At 44.8% G+C, this 15,848-nt stretch overlaps 1 protein-coding gene across 2 annotated transcripts in view; it reads right to left on the bottom strand.

Annotated features, from left to right (window-relative positions):
* Positions 1 to 15,848, bottom strand: part of TLL2 (tolloid like 2) — a 145,309-nt gene that overhangs the window by 107,608 nt on the left and 21,853 nt on the right. The gene's annotated exons all lie outside the window — the stretch shown is intronic.

Raw genomic sequence — 15,848 nt, 5'->3', positions numbered from 1 at the left:
ATAAATATTAAAAAAAAAAAAAAAGAAACCTTTGTGCACTGTTGGTGGGCATGTAAATTGGTACAGCTCTTCTGGAAAACAAGCTTTCCTGGTGGCTCAGTGGTAAAGAACCCGCCTTCCAATGCTGAGGACACAGGTTCAATCCCTGGGTCAGGAAGATTCTCTGGAGAAAGAAATGCCAACCCACTCCAGTATGCTTGCCTGGGAAATCCCACTGAAAACGGAGCCTGGCAGGCTACAGTCTATGGGGTTGCAAAAGAATCAGACATGACTTAGTGACTAAATGACAAAAACCATGGAAAACAATATGGCAGTTTCCCCCAAAAATGAAAAACAGAACTACTATGTGACCTAGCGGTTCCACTTCTGAGTACTTACCTAAAGAAAATGAAAACACTGACTTGAAACAATATCTGTATCTCCACGTTCATTGCAGCGTTATTTACAATAGCCAAGATATGGAAACAACGTTAAGTGTCAGCCATGAAAAAAGAACAAAGTCTTGCCAGCTGCAACAACATGGATGGATGTGGAGGGCATTAGGCTAAGTGAAATAAGTCAGACAGAGAAAGACAAACATCACATGATCTCTTTTACATGCAGAATATATATATTCCACATGAAAGCTTATATGTATATATATATATACAAACATGGTTGCCAGAGGCAGGGAGTGGGGCAGGTGTGGGAGAAATAGGTAAATTATTTTTATTGTTTTTATTTTGTTGTTGTTTAAATAAGTTGAGTTAAAAAAAAAGAATCGAGCAATTCATAGTGGGAATGAAAAGGAATGGAGAGAATCTGGAAAATCAGGAACTTGGGGAGTTGGAAGAGCCAACCTATTCTTATCACTAAACAGTAAAAGAAAAACTGAGAAGGCCTTTGAGTAACAAAGACTGATTAAAACTCAGGCTCATGGTGTAGAGAACTGGGAACCCTCAGTCAATGCCAGCAGAGGTATAAAATGGTATACTCCCTATGGAAGGTGTTCGGCATTTTTCTACAAAGTTAAATTTATCACAAGACCCAGCAATTTCACTCCTAGAGATCTCCACAAAGGAAATGAAAATATAGGTCCACATAAAGACATGTACTCAAATGTTAACAGCAGCCTTATTAATGTGCTGTGCTGTGCTTAGTCGCTCAGTTGTGCCCAACTCTTTGCAACCTCATAGACTGCAGCCCGCCAGGCTCTAGGAGCCTTATTAATAATTGCCCCAAACTTGAACACAACCTAAATGTCTATCAACTGTTGGATGGATAAACAAAATGTGGTCTATATATATGATGGAAAACTATCTAGCAATTAAAAAGAACAAACTTAAAAAAAAAAAGAAGTCTTGACACAGGCTACAATACGTGATTCTAAAAAACATCATGCTAAGTGAAAGAAACCAGATGCAGAAGACTACATCTTATATGATTCCATTTATATGAAGCATCTAGAAAGACAAGTTTATAGAGCTAGAAAGAATAATGATTGCTTATGGCTGGGGGTGTGGATGAGATCAGACTATAAGTTGCCATGAAGGAATTTTTCCAGGTAGTAGAAATGTTCTAAAATTGGACTGTGGTGACGGTTTGCACAACTACCGATTGGCTTAACTCTTTGAAATTTACACTTCTTTTCACCTTGTTAAAAAGTGTAACAAAGTTGGCTCAGCCAAAGATGGTTTCCAGCTGAGGGTCCTGTGCCCCTCCCACCTTTCTGAAGATTTAGCACAGGTCCACAATACAGGGCCATCTTTTCCTCCAAGGAAAAACATCCTTGTCAATGATGCCTTCACAGTGTGGTCAGGAGCACCCCTCACATTCTGAGAGCAGACAGAGAAGCAAGAGGGCAGAAGGCAAAGGGAGGATATAACACGACCTGGGAAGACTTCAACAAGCCAAGGAAGTAGCACAATGATGTTCAAGCTTTTGTGCCCACATAATTTTTCAAATATTTTATTTATTAATTATTTTTTGACTGTGTTAGGTCTTAGTTGGGGCATGTGGGATCTAATTCCCTGATCAGATCAGATCAGATCAGTTGCTCAGTCGTGTCTGACTCTTTGCGACCTCATGAATCCCAGGCCCTTGCCTTGGGAGCATGTAGTCTTAGCCAGTGCACCACAGGGAAGTCCCCAAAATAATTCTTAAAAGCCCAATATCCTTATGTATATTGTGAGCCTAACATTTAAGATTTCCCCCCATGAGTTTAAATACATTTTTAATTTTGTTCACAAGAAGTAAAAAAAAAAAAAATAGTGAACATTTTATACGATGAAGATTGACTATAATTATAATAACTGTTTCAGAACGTGATTTGGTAAAATAGATTTAACCATCTTATTGAATAGCACATGCTACATCAGAAAGAAAACAAGGAAATATTCATCTTGGGTTTTATCAACATATCTTGAAATAATGAAAGTTCAGAAACCATTTCAGTTATACTTAAAAGAATCACTGTCGTTAACTCTTATTTCAGTTGTTTTGAATTCAAAATATGCCACTAAGCACCATGCATCCCCCTAGACAGAGACTCATACAGATAGGAAAAGACAGGAGAATGCCAGGTCTAAAGTGCCTTGTTTTTAGTTGTGTTCACCTCTTTGCGACCCATGGATGGTAGCCTGCCAGGCTCCTCTGTCCATGGGACTCTCCAGGCAAGAATACTGGAGTGGGCTGCCATTTCCTTTTCCAAGATACCTTGACTCATCATCAGAGAAGGCTGTTCTGTGAGCAGTCATTTCTCATTTTCCCTTTAGTGCTCAGAGGCTTTTGTACTCCAGGATGAGTGACGAGTGATGCTTTCTTCAGTAAAGCTGGGGAGGGACCACCATGACCAGGGCATCCTCCAGCAGTTTTAATACAGAATCTTGTGTGGAAGCTTTAGAATCTGGATATTCATTCCCTTAAATTCTCTGCACAGTGCAGCCCTTTCTAAGTCTCTGGTACCCCTGCACACACCAGTTTGCAAACCAGAGAGTAACAGAGGTCAGGGCAAGGGAGCTTCCTAAGTCAGAGGGCTGCCGAGAAACTCCTCCTGGGCTTCCTCAGCCCGCCTTGGTCTCCATCTGTTTTCCAGCCCTTCAAGGCCCAGCACTCAGGAGTCCTGCTTCAAAGGGAAGGAGTCCCAGGCTGCTTCCCACATAAGGAATTCTTCCTGAAATCACTTCCAGCCTGCATGTGTTGTATTGTTCACTTGGGGAGGTAGGTTGATTAAAAACATTAATTTTAAGCCAGAGGAGTCCTGGGTTCAAATCCTGTTATGGCCATTTGATAGCTGTGTGACCTTAAACATATCATTTGACCTTGCTGAGCCTCGGTTTCCTCATCTTGAGATAGAATTACCTACCTTGCAGAGTTGGCAAGAACTAAATGAAGTAAGTGTGTTAAACACTCGGTACGACAGGTCCTGGCCCTGAGGGAGCATTCAGTGAGGAGTCGTGTCACTGTAATTTTCACTGGGTTCCCTGTCTTTCTCCTACTCTGCTCTGTCTTCATCCAGAAGCCCCTTTCCTGTGAAGCTCACTGAGCTCCCAACAGCCATATCTCTGAATGAAAGTATTCCTCCCACTCCTGAAACATGCCAGCCTTTCTCTGTGTTCCTTTAGGAAAAACAGTCCCAACCAGACCACATCAACCAGACCACAGGAGCTAAATTGTGTCTGTGCATCTACCTAACAAATATTTACTAAGCCCACAAATGCAAGGGTGGGGGTACAGGAAGTGAAGCTGGGGGTGTGGGGAGGAATAGTGTATTCTATAATGCTTTAAATTAATATTGGATTGTCCATATGCAGTAATTCTTGACCTTTCTCATTCCCATTTTATAGATGAAGAAACTGAAATTCCGAGAAGAGAATGACTTGTTTGGGGTCACACAGCCAGCGAGTGGCAGAGCCAAAACAACCAAACCCGGGCTTTTTTCAGTTCCCACGTTTCCTTCCTCAGTTTCCCGTTCTACCAGATTCCAAGTGCCTTGAGGACAGGCTCCAGCTGTACACATATTTCATACAGCAAATCTCACTTTATACTAAGAAAAGCCATCATATAGGTGCTCTGGCTCAGAGTGAAGTACTGAATGAGACAAAATGTCCAAGTTGTGCCTGTGTAACCGTGAACAAATAGCCTCTCTGAATCTCAGTTACCTCATCTTTCACATGAGAATAAATAATTATAATAGCTTCCCCACAAGGTTGTTGTGAGCATCAAGTCAGATACTGTGAGTAAAGTTGGCACCAGGCACCACTGGGTGAATATAAGATGCTCAGCTGAGCTGCACCTTCCAGACATGAAGATCCTCAGCAATGGCTCCCATTAATGGTGATGGACAGTGAGATCAGGAGAGGCTGTAACAGGTATGACCTCTCCCACGCCCACAAGGGGGTCATTGACTTACCACTAGCACCCAGCCCAAGGCAGCCCTTACCCACAGCCCCACAGAAGCGGCTGGCCCAGCCTGCCCCTGGGAGCACACACTGGGAAGACCACAGGGTCTGTCACCGGACTGTCCATCTCAGGACCCAGAGAGCCCCCTCCCACACCAGCCTAGCCTCCTCTCCTGTGGTCCTGGAGGGTCCCTGACACCAAATCTGATCTCACACACTGCCCTTCTGTCTAACGGATGCTGTCTTGGAATCCTAAAGGCAGCTCCTTTGTCCCTCAAGGAGATCAAACCAGTCCTTCCTAAGGGAAATCAGTCCTGAATATTCATTGGAAGGACTGATGCTGAAGCTGAAACTCCAATACTTTGGCCACCTGATGTGAAGAACTGACTCCTTAGAAAAGACCTGATGCTGGGAAGGATTTAAGGCAGGAGGAGAAGGGGACAACAGAGGATGAGATAGTTGGATGGCATCACCGATCTGATGGTCTTGAGTTTGAGTAAGCTCCGGGAGTTGATGATGGACAGGGAAGCCTGGCATGCTGCAGTCCATGGGGTCACAAAGAGTCAGACATGACTGAGTGACTGAAACCTGTCCCTCAAAGACACAGTCCGAGAAGGCTGCTGCCTGTCACCTAGATGCCTCTCCTAGAATGATTCACCAGCACTGCACTAGGCTCTGGAAGCTCCCCAACATCAGGCCTCAGACCAGAGTAAGTGGTACCCCAGAAGAGAGGTCCAGAATCAGCTTGTCATCTCCAGTCCTACTCTGATCCCATTCCATAGACATGAGCATGATGTGGAGAGAGGCTGAGTGATTTGTTCAAGGTCCCTAAACAAGGCATTTCACAGAGCCAAGGCTCCAGTCCAGGACGATTCTCATTATGCTGTCATCTGAACTAGTACAGTAGAATCTGTCCACATGCATCTGGGAGCCAAGAGTGAAAATCCCAATGCCAAAGGGGGAAGACATGGGCTTTGGATATTCAAAATAAGCCTGAGGCAACAGTGGGGAGCCATCACCCCAGACTCCAGTGACAACGTGCATGCTCTTCTGCACCTAGTTCCTTCAACGATCTCAACCAGTGCCCCATACGAGAACTCAAGAATGCTCAGGAGTCAGCTTGGAGGCAGGTGCTGTGACCCAGAGGTCACAACTTCATGTCAACACAGTATCTACTGTGGGTTTATGGCTCCTCCTCCAGCAGAAAGGCATGATAAAGAGCAGACTGAGGAAGGAAGGCAGGATGTACACATTTACTGAGCCAAGCACACAGGACGGGCTCTGCCTGCAAGAGAAGGATGCCACCAGAGCCTCCTGCCACGCTCCCATCTTCAGAGGTGGGCTCTATCTGACTGCAGGGACTCTGAGGGCTGCATCCATGGAGTTACAGAGGGAGTCCATTTCTGAAATAGCCTCTCCTCTCAACTAGACAAAGCTTTTGTCTCCTGTTTTTTTTTCCAAGACAACTTGTGGGTCTCTCTTGAATAGACTGGAGAGTCCTCTTGTTCCAGAAGAGTCACAGGACGTTCTACCACACCTGAGCTGCTCTGAGTCCTAGGGCCAGGCCATTCTACTAGAAATTCTCCTCTACAGTCTCATCATGTTCAGTCGCTCAGTCATGTCCAACTCTTTGTGACCCTATGGAGTAGCTCTCCAGGCTCCTCTGTCCATGAGATTTCCCAGGCAAGAATACTGGAGTGGGTTGCCATTTCCCTCTCCAGGGGATCTTCCTGACCCAGGGATTGAACCCTCATCTTCTGCATTGGCAGGCAGATTCTTTACCATCTGAGCCACCAGGGGTCTCATCACAACAGAATTTAATTAACTTCTATCTTCGAAGTTTCATGAAGGCAAAGATTGTCTGCCTGTCCTGTAGGTCCATCTTCAGCACAGAGAGCAGGAAACATCTGTTGAATGAAAGCCTTGAGGAACTTCAGAAGACTGTCTTCTAGCCTGAGTCTCTACACCCGAAGATGAAATCTGAGACCCAGAAAGAGCTTCTCGACCCTCCTTTAAGGGTTTTTTATATGTGAAATAGAAAGTGCATTCTTCTATAGGGATGGTCACTATGTCTCTATCCAATGGACTAAGGCATATCAGAAAATGAGGACAGGCCATTAGCTCTAAACCCCATAGGAGATAGTCACCAAGCCACTCTCAAGATGAGCAAAAAGTATTATGCATAAAACTCAGGTTGAGTAACTACCCACCATAAAACCAGGACCCAAGGTACCACTAGAAGCTCTGTTAATGCGGGCAAAGATTTTTGTCTACTTTTTTTGCTACAAATATCCCTAGTGCCCAGAACAATGTCTGACATCGAGAATATGCTCACAAAATATTTATTGATAAATTAATGAAAGGAAAGTGTGTTCCAAATTCTATTTATGTAAGTTCAATGCCCAAAGCCTGGCTAAATTATTCTTCAACCACCTGCCTGGGAAGTAACCAGGTCTCCTTCCTTTTGAAATGACAGGCATATCTGAAAACATTAAATTTTCAATAGATAGTGAGTCTTGTTTCCTGCATCTATTCTGCCATTGTGGCCCCAGGGAGGGAAGAAGGTGAAGGCTACTTCAGGGAAGGAGTTGGATATGACCTGGGGAGTCCCCATCAGCAGAAGGGTGAGTAGGAAGAAGCCTTCCACATCAGAGGATATGAATGGGCCATGTGGTGTGAGGGAGCCTGTGCACACAAGGCTCTTAGGAAGTTCCCCAAGGTATAGCCCAGTGTGGCTGCAAGTCTAGAAGCCGCCCACCCACCACACACAGGGGAAATGGGACAATGGGAGCGGAGGGCAATGTCCAGAGACCTGGGCCAAGGGTGCTTCCAAATCTGGTCCCAGCACCTGGTGTCTGGGACTCTGGGTGCTCCCACATGCCTAGGGAGGATGCAAGGGTGTCAAGAGGGCCAGTGGAACAGCAGAGGCCTGAGGTCAACATGACAGGCCATAGAGGATGATTGACAACCAAAGCCAAAGGATCAAGAGTATAGCCTTTACCAGCGGGATCAGCATGTCAGGCTGAAATGCTAGAGCTAAGCAGATACCCCTCAGTATTTTACATTATTTTAATTAATTTAAATTGCCACATGTGGCTAATTGCTGCTGCTGCTGCTAAGTCACTTCAGTCGTGTCCAACTCTGTGCGACCCCATAGATGGCAGCCCACCAGGCTCCTCCATCCCTGGGATTCTCCAGGCAAGAACACTGGAGTGGGTTGCCATTTCCTTCTCCAATGCAGGAAAGTGAAAAGTGAAAGTGAAGTCGCTCAGTCATGTCCAACTCTTAGCGACCCCATGGACTGCAGCCTACCAGGCTCCTCCGTCCATGGGATTTTCCAGGCAAGAGTACTGGAGTGGGCTGCCATTGTAAGTATACAATATGTGCACGTCTACATGCATGTTCAGTTGCTCCCGTTGTGTCTGACTCTTTACGACCCTATGGACTGTAGCCCACCAGGTTTCTCTGTCCATGGGATTCTCTAGGCAAGAATACTGGAGTGGGTTGCCATGCCCTCCTCCAGGGGATCTTCCCAACCCAGAGATTGAACCCACATCTCCTGTGTCTCTTGCATTGCAGGGAGTGTCTTCATCACTGAGCCACCGAGGAAGCCTAAGTATACAATATAAATAATATAAAATAAAATATTGTGTAACATACAATATAGTAATATAAAATAACAAATTCTGTTTAAAATAGCAGCAAAAAAGGATTATATATCTAGGAAAAACCTTGACATAACTAGTAGTCCTATGTTGGGACTTCCTTGGTCCAGTGATTAGGACTCCAAACTCCCAATGCAGGGGTCACAGGATCAATCCTTGGTCAGGGAACTAAGATCCTCCAGGCTGAAAAGTGAAGCCAAAAAAAAAAGTAGTACCACGCTGACACTGTAAAATTCTACTAAAACTTATAAACAGTGACATGAAAAGAAAGACATACTCTGTTTCTGAAACATTCTTTCTGAACTAATGTGTAGGTTTAATATATTTTAATCAAAAGTTCAATACATTTTTTCCTATTATTTTACAAAAGAATATTAAAGTTCATTTGCATAATTAGGTGATAAAAGTCAAGGAGAAGAGTACCAAAGGATGACTGGCCTCATAAAACAAGAAAATACGTTATAAATCTTAGACGAAACTGCAACATGGAATAGTCTGGAAGCAATCCTTAGTCTATATAAGAAAATGTATATATGACAAAAGAGGTCTCACAAAATTGTGGAAAGAGGGGGATTAATCAAAATCAGTAAATTACATGGAGACAATGGGTTAGCTCTTTGAGGAAAAGTCAAGTTGGTTTTGAACCTCTCACCAAAATAAATCACAAATAAATAATTGAAACCAACATATCAGCGGAACAGTATTTACAATGTAATGAGCTAAGTCTACACATTCAAAACACACAGCTATTGAATGGTTACCAAAAGGCAAGACCCATCAGCCTCCTAGGAGAAGACTCTTGAAGGAAGGATTCCTACCACTTGGGTAACTTGCTTCTTCCACCACCGACCCCTGGCTACTGGCAACCCATTCCAGTGTTCTTGCCTGGAGAATCCCCACAGTCAGAGGATCCTGGCAGGCTACAGTCCAAGGAATCATAAAGAGCTGGACACGACTGAGCGACTGAGCACACACACACTAGATGGGCAGCACTGACCTCATCTTGAAACTTGATAGAAACACCCACTCCCAGGGCCTGTCCCAAACCTGCTGAATCAGAGGCTGCATGTTAACTGGATCCCCAGGTGGAACATGTACACTGTGAAGTCTGAGAAGCACTGACTCAAAGCACCAGAGGCTTTGCCTCCAGCGACCATGCCCCTGGGGCCACGGGCTCTCGTCTACCCCTCTGTGCCTGTCATGGCTGTAAGGAAAAAGTCAAGCAGGGTAATTCTTCACAGAAATGTAGAACATGGGTGTATAGGCCATAGGAAAGATCTAAAATGTACACCAATGAAAATGCTATCTTTTTGGCTAACAAACACATGAAAAGATGCTCAACATCACTCATTATCAGAGAAATGCAAATCAAAACCACAATAAGGTACCATCTCACGTCAGTCAGAATGGCTGCAATCCAAAAGTCTACAAACAATAAATGTTGGAGAGGGTGTGGAGAAAAGGGAACCCTCTTATACTGTTGGTGGGAATGCAAACTAGTACAGCCACTATGGAGAACAGTGTGGAGATTCCTTAAAAAACTGGAAATAGAACTGCCATATGACCCAGAAATCCCACTGCTGGGCATACACACTGAGGAAACCAGAACTGAAAGAGACATGTGTACCCCAATGTTCATTGCAGCACTGTTTATAATAGCCAGGACATGGAAGCAACCTAGATGTCCATCGGCAGACGAATGGATAAGAAAGCTGTGGTACATATACACAATGGAATATTACTCAGCTATTAAAAAGAATGCATTTGAATCAGTTCTAATGAGGTGGATGAAACTGGGGCCTATTATACAGAGTGAAGTAAGTCAGAAAGGAAAACTAAGAGCATGGCATCTGGTCCCATCAGATCAGATCAGATCAGTCGCTCAGTTGTGTCCGACTCTTTGTGACCCCATGAATCGCAGCATGCCAGGCCTCCCTGTCCATCACCAACTCCCGGAGTTCACTGAGACTCATGTCCACCGAGTCAGTGATGCCATCCAGCCATCTCATCCTCTGTCGTCTCCTTCTCCTCTTGCCCCCAATCCCTCCCAGCATCAGAGTCTTTTCCAATGAGTCAACTCTTTGCATGAGGTGGCCAAAGTACTGGAGTTTCAACTTTAGCATCATTCCTTCCAAAGAAATCCCAGGGCTGATCTCCTTCAGAACAGACTGGTTGGACCTCCTTGCAGTCCAAGGAACTCTCAAGAGTCTTCTCCAACACCACAGTTCAAAAGCATCAATTCTTCGGCGCTCAGCCTTCTTCACAGTCCAACTCTCACATCCATACATGACCACAGGAAAAACCATAGCCTTGACTAGACGAACCTTTGTTGGCAGAGTAATGTCTCTGCTTTTGAATATGCTATCTAGGTTGGTCATAACTTTCCTTCCAAGGAGTAAGCGTCTTTTAATTTCATGGCTGCAGTCACCATCTGCACTGATTTTGGAGCCCAGAAAAATAAAGTCTGATACTGTTTCCACTGTTTCCCCATCTATTTCCCATGAAGTGATGGGACCGGATACCATGATCTTCGTTTTCTGAATGTTGAGCTTAAGCCAACTTTTCCTCTCCACTTTCACTTTCATCAAAGGCTTTTGAGTTCGAATAGCTCAACTGGAATTCTATCACCTCCACTAGCTTTGTTCGTAGTGATGCATTCTAAGGCCCACTTGACTTCACATTCCCATCACTTCATGGCAAATAGATAGGGAAAGAGTGGAAACAGTGTCAGACTTTATTTTTCTGGGCTCCAAAATCACTGCAGATGGTGACTGCAGCCATGAAATTAAAAGACGCTTACTCCTTGGAAGGAAATGACCAACCTAGATAGCATATTAAAAAGCAGAGACATTCTTTGCCAACAAAGGTTCATCTAGTCAAGGCTATGGTTTTTCCAGTGGTCATGTATGGATGTGAGAGTTGGACTGTGAAGAAAGCTGAGTGCCGAAGAATTGATTCTTTTGAACTGTGGTGTTGGAGAAGACTCTTAAGAGTTCCTTGGACTGCAAGGAGATCCAACCAGTCCATTCTGAAGGAGATCAGTCCTAGGTGTTCATTGAAAGGACTGATGCTAAAGCTGAAACTCCAGTACTTTGGCCACCTCATGCAAAGAGTTGACTCATTGGAAAAGACTCTGATGCTTGGAGGGATTGGGGACGGGAGGAGAAGGGGATGACAGAGGATGAGATGGCTGGACGGTATCACCGACTCGATGGACATGAGTTTGAGTGAACTCCGGGAGTTGGTGATGGACAGGGAGGCCTGGTGTATTGCGATTCATGGGGTCGCAAAGAGTGAGATATGACTGAGAGACTGAACTGTAACTGGAACCGGAACACATATATATGGAATTTAGAAAGATGGTAATGATGACCCTATATGCAAGACAGCAAAAGAGACACAGAGATAAAGAACAGACTTTTGGACTCTGTGGGAGAAGGCAAGGGTGGGATGATTTGAGAGAATAACATTGAAACATGTATATTACCATATGTGAAAGAGATCGCCAGTCCAGGTTCGATGCATGAGACAGGGCGCTCAGGGCTGGTGCACTGGGATGACCCTGAGGGATGGGATGGGGAGGGACGGGGGAGGTGGTTCAGGATGGGGGACACATGTACACCATGGCTGATTCATGTCAATGTATGGCAAAAACCACTACAATATTGTTAAGTAATTAGCCTCTAATTAAAATTAATTAATTAATTAAAAAAAAAAGAAAATGCCATATTTTCCAGTCCTGGCTGACCCCAGTGGACCTCCAACCTGCAATTCAGGGAGTTGTCACCTGGTGGTGGAGTTTGGTTATGAAGCTCTGGACACTGACTATCAGGAAAAGATTATGAAATTCAACTGGAAAACTGCCTTTCAGAAATCAAAAATAGAAACCTTGAAAGTAGTCAAATAAAAATGTAAAGCTATTATATAATAAATTTAAAAATAAAAGAGACATTTTAAAGAAATACTTTCTAATGATATACAATCAAGGATGTGCTGATATTTAACAACTGGCTGGGGGAGAAGAAAGTCTTATTTCTCTGGTATAAATACACCCACTGTGGCTGACTTCATGGTCACAGAACATGGAGATGGAGGATACATGTACATTCAGCTCTCACACGCAGGTAAGAGCCAGCTTCAGCACACTTCTGTAATAACAATAAATAACTGTAAAGTCTCTCAGTTTCTACAGTTATGTCATGTTCCCCATCTGATTCCACGAGCCTGAACTCAAGGCTGCAAAAGATGACCATGAACTAATCCTTGCAGGGAAAGGCCCATTACAGAAGGTCCCATCTCAGGGTCCCCATAGCACAGCATCTTGACTGAAGCACACAGCACTCTGGCCCAGGGATCAGGATAAATGCCTCCTATACATTACCTTCAAAGGAAGGCCCAGAGGGGAGGTAGGAATTGGCCAAGGTCATGTAGGCAGGATGAGGCTTCATGGGTGTTTTAAGTAAAAAATGCCTTCCTGATTCCCAAATCACAGCCCCCTCCACCAAGTCAACTTCTCCCAAAGTTTCACATTCTAAGACGTTAGTAATAAACACTATTGTAAACAAGCAGACCCCACGAGGCTTTCTCAGAATAGACCACCACCCATGTCCTCCACCTGCCTTTTGTCTGTAGAAAAACTTTAGTCAAAATATAAATTTCATCAGAGACGTGAGAAAAGGCAGAAAGAAAGGAAAACAGTCAAGCAAGACAAAATAATAATACTTTAGCCATTAAACAAAGCCAAGGACCTTTAGTTCTTTCTCAAGGACTATAGACAATATTCTGAGCCACGTCCTTTGAGCTGTTTTGCAGATACTGAAACCCCCACCAGGAGGAAGACTGTATTCACTGATGCTGCCCACAAGCACGTAGATCCCAGACCCCAGAAGGTTGATGATGCTGACTCCCAATTACATCACCACCAACCAATCAGAAGCATGTCCATGAGCTGATCACGCCCCGCTCCTTGAACACTGTGAGACTCCTCACTACCCCTCCAGGGTGAGACACACAGTGTTGAAGGTATTAGTCAGGTATGGCCAACTTTGCCTGGCCATACAATACATACAACTTTGCCTGGCAAAACAATAAAACTTTTTAAAATTTATTTTTATTGAAGTGTCATCAAGTTGCAATTTTGTATCAATTACTGCTTTTCCATTATGGTTTATCACAGGAAATTGAATATAGTTCCCTGCACTGTAGAGCAGAACCTTATTGTTTATCCGTTCTAAAGCAGTCTGCATCTAGCCCTCTCCCACCTGCTTCCTCCTTGACAACCACCAGCCTATTCTCTACGTCCCTGATTCTGTTTCTGTTTCATAGGCAGGTTCTTTTATGTTTTTTGGCCACACTGCATGGCTTGCAGGATCTTAGTTCTCTGATCAGGAATCACACCCAGATCCCTGGCAGTGAAAACTCTAAGTCCTAACCACTGAACCGCCATGAAATTTCAAACTGTTTTTTTCTACTTCACCCAAAATTCATCCCCGAGATTTAAGCCAGCACCGGTCAAACTTCGGCAACGCTATTTAAACTGCTTTCTTAATTTGTAGATATAACAAAACAGAAACAGATAGACAGAACAAACTGGTGGTTACCGTGGAGAGAGAGAGTGGGGGAAGGCAAGATAGGGGTAGGGAATTAAGAGGTACAAACTACAATGTATAAAATAAATAAGCTACAAGGACGTATTGTACAGCACAGGGAATACAGTCAAATTTTATAATAACTATAAATGGAGTATAATCTTTAAAAATTGCTAATCACTATGATGTACACCTGAAACGTAACATTGTAAATCAGCTATACCGCAATAAAGAAAATGAAGTAAAGCAAAATAAGATGAATAGCTTTCTTTACTGCAGTACTTCTCAAAGCCTTTTGTTGTTGTTGTTCAGCCTCTCAGTCATGTCTGACTCTTTGCGACTCCGTGGACTGCAGCACGCCAGGCTTCTCTGTCATTCACCATCTCCTGGAGCTTGCTCAAATTCACGTCCACTGAGTTGGTGATGTCATCCAACCATCTCGTCCTCTGTCGTCCCCTTCTCTTTTTGCCTTCAGTCCTTCCTAGCATTGGGGTCTTTTCCAATGAGTCAGTTCTTCTCATCAGGTGGCCAAAGTACTGGAGTTTCAGCTTCAACATCAGTCCCTCCAATGAACACCCAGGACTGATCTCCTTCAGGATGGACTGGTTGGATCTCCTTGCAGTCCAAGGGACTCTCAAGAGTCTTCTCCAACACCACAGTTTGAAAGCATCAATTCTTCAGTGCTCAGCCTTCTTTATGGTCCAACTCTCACATCTATATATGACCACTGGAAAAAAACATAGCTTTGACTATACCTCTGTTTGACTACACTGGGTGCAACATTATACTAGACCTTTGCTCTGACCGTGTTTTTAGTACACGGTCTAGGTTTGTTATAGCTTCTCTTCCAAGGAGCAAGCCCCCCAAAATTATCACAACCCTCCAAGGGAAAGAGAATGCAACATTTGCCAATGCGGTTGCCCTGGCATTCCTTCTCACCAAATCTTCCATCCTAAGGAACACCTGTGAATACTGCTGCACTGCTCAGCAACCATCCTAGGACCAGAAGGGGCTACCGGGTCCAACCCACCATGTGATGCCTGAGTGGCCTCTCCTCACACCTCTCCTCCTGTGACAGGGAGCTCAAGGTCTGTTTCATCCAAATCTAGTGTTCTAATTGTTCTCTCTGGACCAAGAGAAAAGAAAGGGACTGACAACTTTTTTTTTTTTTTTGTCTTGCTGCGTGGCATGTAGGATCTGAATTTCCTGACCAGGGATTGAACCTGCACTCCTGGCAGTGAAAGCATGGAGTCTTAACCACCGACTGCCAAGAGAGTCCCAGGACTGATACTTCCTGAGCACCAGCCACATACCAAGCTCTCCACACTTTTCTAACTCTCACAGCTGCAACTCTGTGCCATCAGCATCACCATGCTCTTTTTCCAGATGAGGAAAGTCGGCTGAGAGAGATTAGGCAAAGTGTTCCAGGCCACTGGCGGCTCAGAGGTTAAAGCATCTGCCTGGAATTCAGGAGACCCAGGTTCAATCCCTGGGTCAGGAAGACCCCCTGGAGAAGGCAATGGCACCCCACTCCAGTACTCTTGCCTGGAGAATCCCATGGAGGGAGGAGCCTGATAGGCTACAGTCCATGGGGTCGCAAAGAGTCGGACACGACTGAGCGACTTCACTTTCACTTTTCACTTTCACTTTCCAGGCCACATCTCAGTTCTAACTCCCATCTTTGCTTTGAAGTGACCCCTGCTGCTCAGGCAGGGATGGAAGTGTGGAGAGGAAGAGGGACCAGCTCAGCATCGGGGGTGGGCTGAGTCTGTGGCAGACCTCACAGAAGGGGTGACACTTGAATAGGAGGTTGACACGTAGGCAGAAGTCTGGCAAGTGGATAACAAGGGACAGGAGCATGCTGGTCAAAGAGTCAGCATGTGCAAAGACCCTGAGGGGAGAGACAGCGAGGCACTGTCAGGGCAGGAGCAAAAGGATCCAGGTGAGAGGGCCTGGCTGAAGTGAGGACCAGTCATGTGGACCGTCAACGATAGTGAGATAGGAGATAGGGCTGCAGGAACTGCGGGCCTGGGCAGGGCGGAAAGGAAGGCTCAGACACAGGGAATGCAGCTCCAGCGCTATTAGAACACCCAAGGTGGAACTGGGCACAGGAGTCCCTCACTGGGTACAGCACTTCCCAGTTTGCATCCCCTCCACCCACACATTCTTCCCCACCCCAACACCCTACTGAGGGCAAGGACCTTCAGTTCTAGGAC

Source organism: Bos mutus, chromosome 26, assembly GCF_027580195.1.
Source record: "Bos mutus isolate GX-2022 chromosome 26, NWIPB_WYAK_1.1, whole genome shotgun sequence".
In the NCBI taxonomy this organism is placed as follows: Eukaryota; Metazoa; Chordata; class Mammalia; order Artiodactyla; family Bovidae; genus Bos; species Bos mutus.
Note: the sequence above shows the minus strand (reverse complement) of the source record. Positions and strands in the feature narration are given on the sequence as shown.